A 10,313-nucleotide genomic window follows, 5' to 3' on the forward strand; every position below is an offset into this window, starting at 1 on the left:
CACACACACACACACACACACACACACACACACACACACACACACACACACACACACACCCCCCCCCCCCCCTTTAGTTTACTTGCGGGCCAAAAGGTGTTCAGTAATCACAGACATCTTACCCTTTGGTATGGCAGCAGGGAATACCCACAGAGATGAGTGCATTTCGCAGTGTGACTTATTATATGTAAATTCCATGATAGAACCAGGGAAGTCCCCCATTGTCATATGGTTAGCAAACATTATGCATTATACATATATAAACCTCAAAGCCGCCAACCCAAAGTAAACCCTTTTCCTTCTTGGCACTGTATTTATTCTTCCTATTGCTAACATACTGATTTTGTGTCAGGCACGTGTGGTTTATGGAATGGCATTAAAAACTGCTCCAACTGAAACTACTTGGCAGATGGCACATCCAACAGTGCAAGACAAAGACTGCGCAGCACTTGCTTACTGCAGCCTTTCCAAATCAGATTGAAAATCACACCTAACGGTATAAACGGTATACCGGTATTAACAATGTGACGGTTATTATTGTTCAGTTAAGTGGTTCACGGTATCTTTAACGGTATACCGTTATACCGTTACATCCCTAGTCCCTAAGATCACCCCTCAAGTAGAGGAAGAAATTGAGGGAGACATTACTCCCGAAGTAGTAAGGGCGCTATAGCTGCATTGGTATCAGGAAAGGCCCTGGGCCCGGACGGCTTTCCATCAACGGAAAAAATCAAGGTTGTGCTGCTCCCAAAGCCTGGTAAGGATGCCATTCTATGCAGTTCGTACCGGCCGATTGCCGCAATTAATCTAGACACAAAGATCTACACCAAGGTTCTGTCCTAACGCTTGGATAAGCTCCTCCCCAAACTGATTGATCCCGACCAGTCGGGGTATATTAGGCATAGGCAGACCTCGGATAACATGCGGCGGGTCGGTCATCTGATTAAAAAAGTAAATAAATCTAGAATCCCTGCACTTATACTAGCGTTGGATGCCGAGAAGGCATTCAACCGGGTCAAATGGCCATTCCTGTTCCATACCACAGAGGTTATGGGATTCGGTTCTAAATTCCTTTCAATGATAAGAGCCAACTACCGACTCCCTCCTTGCGCCTGGCAATCAACAGCCAACTTTCCCCAGAGGATCACAGTCTTACGAGGCACAAGGCAGGATTGCCTGGTCTCCCCACTCTTCTACGCCATCCCCCTGGAGCTGCTCTTCGCCAACATTAGGGCCTTGCGAATATTAGGGGGGGGGATTCCCTTTGGGGGTGAGGAGCATAGTGTGGCAGCGTTTGCCGATGACAGGCTCCTCTTGATCACAGAGCCAGAAACCTCATTCCCAGGGATCTCGCAGTGTCAGGTTTAAAAATAAATGCCCACAAGTCAGTTATTAAAACTTGACCGCCCCCTCAGAAAAGGTTCAGGAATTGCAGAGTATAGTACACTCCATCTATAGATGGAGCGGAAACCGCCATTAGATATTTGGGGGTCCAGATTATTGGTTCCGTGGCTGCTCTTTATCGTGCCAACTACCTGCATTTAACGGAAAAGCTGCACCGACTGCTGGCGGAACGGGTGCCATCATCAATATCTTGGATGGGGAGGATAAAATGCCCTTAAAATGGTGATTTTGCCGAAGATCCTGTACTTTTTCACAGCCCTGCCAGTGGGGATACCCCAATATTTCTTCAGGACCTTTCAAAAACATGTAATTTATTCGGAACCGCAAGTGACCCAGGGTAGCTATGCAGATGCTAATGTTTCCCAGAAGCAAGGGAGGACTGGGAGGGCCAAACATCCACCTCAATTTCCCTGTGGCTCAAATCAGAGTGATCTGGAATTGGTTCCGGGCGATTGCGGGAAGGTCTGGTGTCAAATGGCCAAAGCGGTGGTGGGTTCGCTGCTGGAGAAGGTGTTGTAGCAATCCAAGGGGGAATCGACCTGCAAACATGTATCGTAGCAGGAAAGGGGCCCTAGTGGGGGGCTCAGGGGCTAAACTGGTGTAGAGGTTGAACTGGACCACCTACCCCTCACTGCTGAAGTCACTGTTTAGGAATCCCCAGTTCAAACCATGTATGGAACACCGTGCCTTCAATGGGTGGGAGGTGACAGGGTGCCGCAAACTACAGGACATGTTCTGGGATCAGGACATTAAATCCTTTGCACATTGCAAGCAGGACTTCGGGTTAGATGAGGGAGGAGAGGTATCGCTACTCTCATCTGAGGTACAGGCTTTTGAACCCAATGGTCCGGTCAGTGGCCATCAGTGATCTCACACCCTTTGAACGGCTTGATATATGATATGGCATTTATAACGCGTCTATACACAAGTGTTTCAAGGCTTGTAACGATGGACACGGGGACTGGTATTTGGTAGGAGCGTTATATAGGATTATAGCAGAAGGGGCAAGGAGCCAGACATGGCACTATATGGAGCAGTGGGAAACAGCAGTGGGGCAGGCACTGGAAGGGGAACTTTAGACTCAGTTATGGGTAGATATTCCCAAGCTCACGCAGGCCATCCAGATTCAGGAGATGTGGGTTAAGATAATGGTCCAATGGCATCTCACCCCAGAAAAACTACATAAATTCTACCCAACTGCGTCAGCGCTCTGCTGGAGGGGATGTGGGGACCTGGGATTGTGGAAGCATATCTGGTGGGAATTCCCAGTCATACAGCCTTATTGTAACATTATCCGTGCAGCAATGAATAGTGAGTCAGATGCCGGACAGCATAGGGATGGCCATCCTGTGAATGGGCGTGCCAGGGCTGCCACTAGGCGTGTGCAGCATGTGCGACTGCACTTGACCCCGCACTGAGGGTGTCGTGGACTCCCTCCTCTTGCAGGCTGCACTGTGGGCTCAGAGTACCTAAGCTTGCTGCAGTCCACTCAGTGCACGGGCGGCACTCGCTGCAGCATGCATGACGACAGGGAATCTTGCCGGAATCTCTTTCAAAAGCGGCTGTTCTCCCTCGAGGTTTGGATCCCTTTCGTTTGGCTCCCTTGTTTCTTCTTGTGAGGCAACTTGTCACCCCTCAATACCCTGCTGTGACTCTGGAGAGACAAACGCCCCCCTCAGCTGCCCAATAAGCACTACTGATCTGATCTCCTTTCTTAAAGCAGAGCGTTTAAAGTGGGAGCAATTTACTATTGGACTATTTAAGAGACCATTATTGTGTTATTAACTGCAAAGGGGCATTTTCATTTTGAAAGCACAAGCAAAGCAGCAGTTAGCTGCCCAAAATCTGTGCCTTCCTCCAGCACAATTAAACATATTGCACAAAAGAGTTTTAGCCATTTGCCTTATTTCCACATGCTTATATTTATCAAGCCAAAAAGCGTTTAAGTAGAATTTAACATTTTCCTCACATTACATTTTAAGCATGCAAGTAAGCCATGAATATGTACCACGGAAAGAGAGGTTGTCATACTAGAGACTAGAGGTGATATTTTCTCTGGTTCTGGCCCTGCACTGATTTTCAGGGCACGAGTCGACATGTGGGTGGACAGCATCCACCCACTTTTTTCAACTGGTAGACACAACCCCAGCTCTTTGTTTCTGAGGCCAGCATTAAAGAAAAGTTTGCTTGTTCAAGGGTTCATCCACTAGGCTTTCACACCAGGTTATGTTTCCAATGCAGACGCTTACCCACAAGAACCTATAAAAGTGCCATTAAAGCGCATGTCTCATGTTTGGATTTTGTTTTCTTTGGAATATTTCATTTGGGACCAGGAACCATCTACAGAGTTTACGGACTGAGGGGCACAGGACTGGGTGGGTTGTTGGTTACATGTTTTGGGATCGAGGGGGGGGAAGGGGAGAAGGTGTAAGCGAGAAGGGGGTTACAAGTGTTCTTACTGCTGAAAATTCCAATAAAATACATTTTTTTTAAAATAAGAAAGTGCATTGTTACTGTGCTGCCCTCGCTCCCTGGCCCAGCACAAACACGCACACATTCTTTGACTCAACATTCACTTGCTTATTCAGACACAGCATTCACTCACTCATTGCACGAGAGGATCAGAAGTGACCTTCCCATACATTTTATATCCCCCTGCACCTGTTCCAAATAGGCACAGGAAATAGTTTTTCCCCCCTGTGCTTTGAAAGGAGACTTCTTTTGTAAATCTAGATTTACTTGAAAATGCCTAGAAACCCCATTCCACACTCTGCCTTGTGCGGTTGTGCATTTGGTGGGAAAAGAGCACCTCGATGTGCATACATTTAAAACGTCCTTTGTGGTGGCTACTCAAATTATTCAATCAATCCAACCCCCTTCCGGGGAATAAGTCACAGAACCACCTCGTATTATCTCACGGTTTCACGCTTTTTACTCAGACCTATATCGCTCAGTGAGATCTGACAGCATACTTACATAAAATTGATCGCCTTCAAATTAGTGAGCGTAGGGACATTAGTCCTGAAGAAGTACTTTCAGTAATAAATTCCCTTCCCCCAAATAACGCTCCCGGACCGGATGGCTTCACCACTCCATTTTTTAAAACGTATCTGAGGGTTCTGACCTCGACATTAGTCAATTGGTCTAACTCATTTGTAATACATGCAATACTGCCGACAACATCGTCGAATCTGAGGTATTCATTGACTATTGTCAACCATGCAGAGACTTTGGGGGGCGGGGGGCAACGTTTTTATGGAGGGGGGGGGAGTTATGTTTTTTATAAAAGAAATGGCAACAAAACATACATGTCCTTTGTGCAAGGGTCACCAGGTTTTTGGTGCAATTGAAGTGAATGAGCATTCCATCAAGTGCACCAAACACGTTTTGAAAATCGTGGCATAATAGTTTATCCATACGGATCTCTTATTTGTGCTGTACGTTTTCAGAGAGTGTGGTTCTAGGTATTGGGGTGGAATTAGGAATGGGAAAGGACACAAGAAGGAAAGGGTGCATTGGATTTTTACTGATTCTGCAGTCATTACCTCCATGTCCACTCTTCCTCGTCCCAGTACTTACTTCATGAGGCCCCTGCCTCCGACACATTAGTTCCAGGGCAGGTACTATGTCTGGAATCAGTATCCCAGATCCAGTATGGTGTCTAATTGTTTGCGCAGGTACATGCTGTATCTGAAGGCATTAGCTCCAGAGCTGGTATTGTGTCTGCATTCATTCGCTTCCATCAGCGCCAGAGAAGGTAGCGTCTACTGATATTCATTGGGGTGTTGATTCTGTGTCTGTGCCTGCAGCCATTAGACCTAGGGCCTCATTACACGGAAGGCGGTGAACCATGGCGCTAATAGCGCCATGGTTCATGCCGGTAAAATACCGGCACCGCCTTGGTAGAAAGGGGAATTACCGCCCCATTCCAAGGTTGGCGGGGCGGTAATTCCCCCTTCCATCATTGCCCTTCCCCATTCCCATTTTTGCCCCATAGGACTCTATGGGAATGGGGAAGGCTCTAATTACGGCACCGCAAATTGCGGTACCGTAATTAGCTCCACTGGTCCCTTTGTGGATTGGTTTTTAATGCCTGCAAAAAGCAGGCGTTAAATTCCCCAACCCGCAAAGGGACCTAGTAGTAAGGCGGTAAGGATTTACCAGTACCGGTAAACCCTTACCGCCTACCGTGTAATGAGGCCCCTAGAACAGACACTGTGTCTGCAGTTATTATCCATATATGGGTCATTAGACCCAGGAGAGAGTACCGGATCTGCAGCCATTAGCTAGGCACTGGAAATGTAGACAGTACACGTCTGCGAACATGAGCCGGCGCAAGTATATAGTTAAGTAATATATATATATATATATATATATATATATATATATATATATATATATATATATATTAGTCGCTTATACCAGACCATGGTCTGTGTAATAGCTGCACAGGAGTTACTGCGTCTGCGAACATTCCACAGCCTGAACTGCACCGTAAATGAGCTTCGGAGCAACTACCAAAAACAACAGGCCGCCCGTGTAATTTCAAAACCAGATATTTAGAAAGTCAGGTACTTACAAGTTTTAATTTCAACATGCGATTAGTAGAATACAAGGAATTACGCAGCCTCTCACTTCAACATGCATTTCCAGAGGCTGCAAAAGGGCTCCTCTTACCAATATAGCAACAAAGGGGTGAGAACGATCTAAGTTATTGGCTGGTAAAAGAAACGCATCTAACTACAAGAGCTGGATAGCAAGCACTTACCCGAAGCTGCCTGGAAACTGAAAAACGAGTGTTTGGCAAAGGGAGTCCTTACGTTGCTGTCATTATTCATTGAAACACATATGTAAAGTCCATATGAGACCCGAGAGCGTTGTGCATTTGTTTAAATGTTTGACGACAGTTTCTAAGATACCTTTAAGAGTTAGGGCGTATTTCTGAACTGCAGAGAAGTCGCCGTGACGTTTTCACACAGGACGTCTACGTGCTAAGGAAGAGCATCATGGAGGAAAGAGCACTGCGTGCCGTGCACGGGCAGGTGTTTATTGTGTATTTATAAGGCGCTTATACATCTCGGAACTGTTTCGAAGTGCCAGGTATATTTAGGTGCCGGTGGGTTTATTTTTCATACAGCCAACCGTTGTACGCGTTAAGCCGCCAGCAAATAGGAGCTGTTCTCCCAGTCCGACAACAACCAAGCCTCGATCTGGCAACACCCAGCGAGGCTTCGCAGCAACAAGGAAGAGCGGTTCCGCGAGTTTCAGGAATGTTTTGATGCCGCTCCCGAAGATGAAAAAGAAACCCGCGATCTCTGAAATGAGTTCTTCGGGCAAGGCCGCCTGATTGCAGGTGTCCCAAAGTGAAGGGTGCAATGTTGGGAATTAAGGCAACTAGGAACCGAGATCGTCGATCGCCGTTGGAGGATCGAGCGAATCAGCCCAACCTTGCGTTTTGAATTTTAGATGTACCAGCTGATCTTCAGTTTTAGAATTGCGGAGCTGTGGCCTGTGCCCTTATTGGCTCACCTTTGAGCATTTTTATGAGTGTGTGTTGCTTGAAATCTGAGCAAGAGCTTCTGATCGACTCAGGTTAACGACGTCTATTTGAGTTTTGCATTAAAGTTTTGTTCCTTTTCCTTTTTTTTTTCTGTGAGCAAATTCACTCGGACTGGGTCTTACTCTTACACTTTTGAGAAGTTGCAGGTTCAGTGTCACTATATGTGACAAGAATCCTTTGTCTTTTAAGTGCAACATTTGATAGCTCGTCGTATTTAGAAGTCATGGAATAAGAGACATGCAAAGTTATTATTTTCATTCTTTCTCATCACTATTGTTTGTATGTGCTTAACTTCATATGGTGGAAGAACTAATGTAATTAGATTTTCGTGTTGTTATAGGTGAGTGATTACTCAATGCGCATGACTAGAGAGAACATAAATGCATTACCTCTACGTCCACTCTTCCTCGTCACAGTACTTCATGAGGCCCCTGCCTCCAACACAGGACCTTCTTCTATTTCTTTAAATTCCTATAACTCCTCCCCCACATCCACGTCACTCAGTTTAATTTTCCCTGCCTCTGGCAGGTTGGACTTTTTCTTCCCGGTGCGGGGCACTGGGGAGCACCGATTGCTGGCCCCCTGGGGGGGCTGTGTGGCGGGGCCCTCGGCTCCCTCAGGTGCGGCGCTGTTCCTGGGCCACCTGCGTTGCTTGGGGTCACAGTTGAGCAGGATTGCTCGCTCGGTTCTTTGCTGGGCTCCGGACCGCAGCATGAGCATTGTGTCCCAGGTCCTGCATGGCCCGGGGAAGATAAGGAGAGGGGAGGACTGGGCTTGATGTTTTTTCCCCCTCTCCTCCTGTTTTGGCCATCTTGATTTGACAGGCCTTTTTCTCGTGCTCTGTGTACACATCTTTATTGGAAATGATGGCAAGCACTTGGCAGTATGGGCTAGCCTTCCCTTTTGTTGTGTGGCCTCTCTGCTTCTTGTCGTGGGGTGACAGTGGCAGAGAGTCTTTGATAGTGCGGGGGCTCTGTTCTGTCGCAGGCATGTCACATACCACACGCTCCTCAGACACACGCAGCCCAGGATGCACCGGATGTTGGCTGCATTCTTTGCGTGCAGCCTGTAAAAACGGCGCAGATTTGGATGCGTCTGCAAGTGGCCGGAAGGGTACCGGCCTGGCATAGTCTACACTTCGGGTTGGAGTCTCTGCAGTGCTGACTCTGCCCTTCATCCTTCCTAGACCAACGCATTGGAACGATTTAGAGCTTGGGGCTACCAGCTACTGGATACAGGGCTCAAGCCATCTCTCAGCAATGTGGTGAGTTAGTGGTGTGTTTGGGTCTGTGCTAGCTATGGACGCAGACTCCTTGTCCTGTCCTCTTCCTCTGAACTGCACGAGGGAAGGTCAAAGGAGATGATTTTCTTTTCCCTTGTCCTGCATGGAATTATAGAAAATGCATCATGGAAGTAATGGCCATTCAGAGGGTTCCCAGTGTCTCTTCTTTTAGGGCCTAGGTCCTCCGGTGCCGACGTGTTGCTTTCACGCCTCCTCTCAGACTTGTGGGAAGTGATATGGCACATGGTGGCACATGTGTGTGTGCTTAGAGGGGTTCTCAGAGCCCCTGGTGTCGGTGGAGGGGGATGTCACTTCAGTGGGTTTTTCCAGTGTAGGAATACCCCAGGTGGGGGGTTGCCTTTCATGTCTGCTATCCGTGATGGATTGCTTTGCCTGCTTTGTGACAGTACTCTGCCCTTTTGACGTCTGTCGGCTGGGGGGGGGGCCATGGTCTGCTGGACTTCTGGCTGTCCTGTATCTTCCTTTTGATAAGTGGGATCTTTTTGTGGGCTGACAAGCATGCTGTTATATTGTGGCGCAGGCATGCTGTGATTTTCTTCTGGTGCAAGTGCAGTGACTGGTGGTTTTCCCTGGCTCCTCGTCTCTACCTTCTCGGAGGTGTATGGGACCGGTGGGATTTGGCTTCCTGGGTAATGGGCTCCTTCCGGAGGGGGGGGTATCAGTTGCAGTTCCTGTCTCCTCCTGTCCAGGTTTGCATGGTTAGGACTTTGGTACCCAGCTCACGCTCCAAGTAGTTGGCCATGGGATCAGTTCTCTCCGAACGATGGTTGTGGGTTAGGTCTTGCCCATTCCTCTCCCTGTTCGGGGTCGAGTTTTCTACTTGCGGGTGTTCCTGGTCCCTATGCCTTCTAGGATGTGTCAACTGCTTATGGGTCTCAAGACCCTGCACTGCTTGTCCGGACGTCTGGGGAGAGCGTACTCTTGATGTTGTGCAGGGGGGGTGCTTGGTGGCTGGTTTGGGCTGGGTTCTTAGAAGGCAGTGTATCTCGGCTCGCCTGTTGCTGAAGTTACGGGGCACGTGGCGTCTTGCGTGTTTTCCGGTTCCTTCAGCCCGTCTTCGGTTACGTCCCCTGATGTCTTATACTCTCTACCACTGGCTTCCGACGTCTCGGCTTTCGTAGTTGTGTTTTCAGTGTCCCCAGCGCTGCAAGTCTCCCTGCTGTGGTGGCGGGGGTTTCAGGGCTACATGCTGAGGTGTGCATGGTCCATCCTCCTGTGGCCTCTCTTACTACCGACGCCGGCAGAAAGGGTCTACATTGGGGGTCCTCTCAGCTCAAGAGTTGTGGGATCTGTGGAGAGCCGGCGATCATCCAATTGGCAAGAGTTGTGCCATTGTCCAAGCTCTGGTGTACTACAAGGAGTTGCTGGACGGTCGGCAGTTTTGATCCGATCGGACAATACGACGGCCTTGGCATATGTCAACTTCAAAAGGGGTTCCGGCCCCTCCTTGAATGCTCTGCCAGCACTGATAGGCACCTGGGAGAAATCTCATCTGGTGTCTCTGGTGGCCTCACGTATCAGAAGGGTGGACAATGTTCAAGCGGATCTTCTCAGACGCCGATTTTCACTCCTCGGCGGAACTGGTCCTGTTGGCCCAGGTCTTTGCGGGGACCTGTATCAGATTAGGGTCCCTGGTTCTAGACCTGTTTGCATCCCCGGCCTCAGCAGAAGTTCCCCTCTTCTGCTCTCGGTTTCATGCCGGGGGGATTGGGGGATGGACGCCTTGTCTGTACAGTGGCCTTGGGGTTTTCCTTTATGCCTTTACGCCTATTCCCCTTCTGCCCCGGGTGGTTTGGCTCATCAGAGTGTCCAGGGTGACTGTGTTGTTGTTAGCTCAGTTCTGGTCCCGCCGGAGTTGGCTCCCCTCTCTGTTGGAGCTTCGGTCCTAGGAACCGGGGCTGGTTCCGAGGTGGCCGTTTCCCCTTCAAGGGGATCTGCGGTTGGAATTCCACTGGATGCAATGGGCAGTGTGGCTATTGCTCGGTCTAGGTTGATATCTCAGGGGTTCTCAGATCCTGTAGAGTACATAATGGATGCTCTTAGACC

General features: G+C 48.7%; 1 protein-coding gene across 1 annotated transcript in view; it reads right to left on the reverse strand.

Annotated features, from left to right (window-relative positions):
- The window catches only part of MICU1 (mitochondrial calcium uptake 1), a 970,699-nt gene extending 964,400 nt beyond the window's left edge, over positions 1-6,299 (reverse strand). Inside the window, 1 exon segment of the mRNA XM_069610522.1 lies at positions 6,173-6,299. The gene's annotated coding sequence lies outside the window, so the exon portion shown is untranslated.
- Between the last annotated feature and the right edge of the window lie 4,014 nt (positions 6,300-10,313).

This window comes from Ambystoma mexicanum, chromosome 8, assembly GCF_040938575.1.
Source record: "Ambystoma mexicanum isolate Mex_15411 chromosome 8, UKY_AmexF1_1, whole genome shotgun sequence".
Taxonomy (NCBI): Eukaryota; Metazoa; Chordata; class Amphibia; order Caudata; family Ambystomatidae; genus Ambystoma; species Ambystoma mexicanum.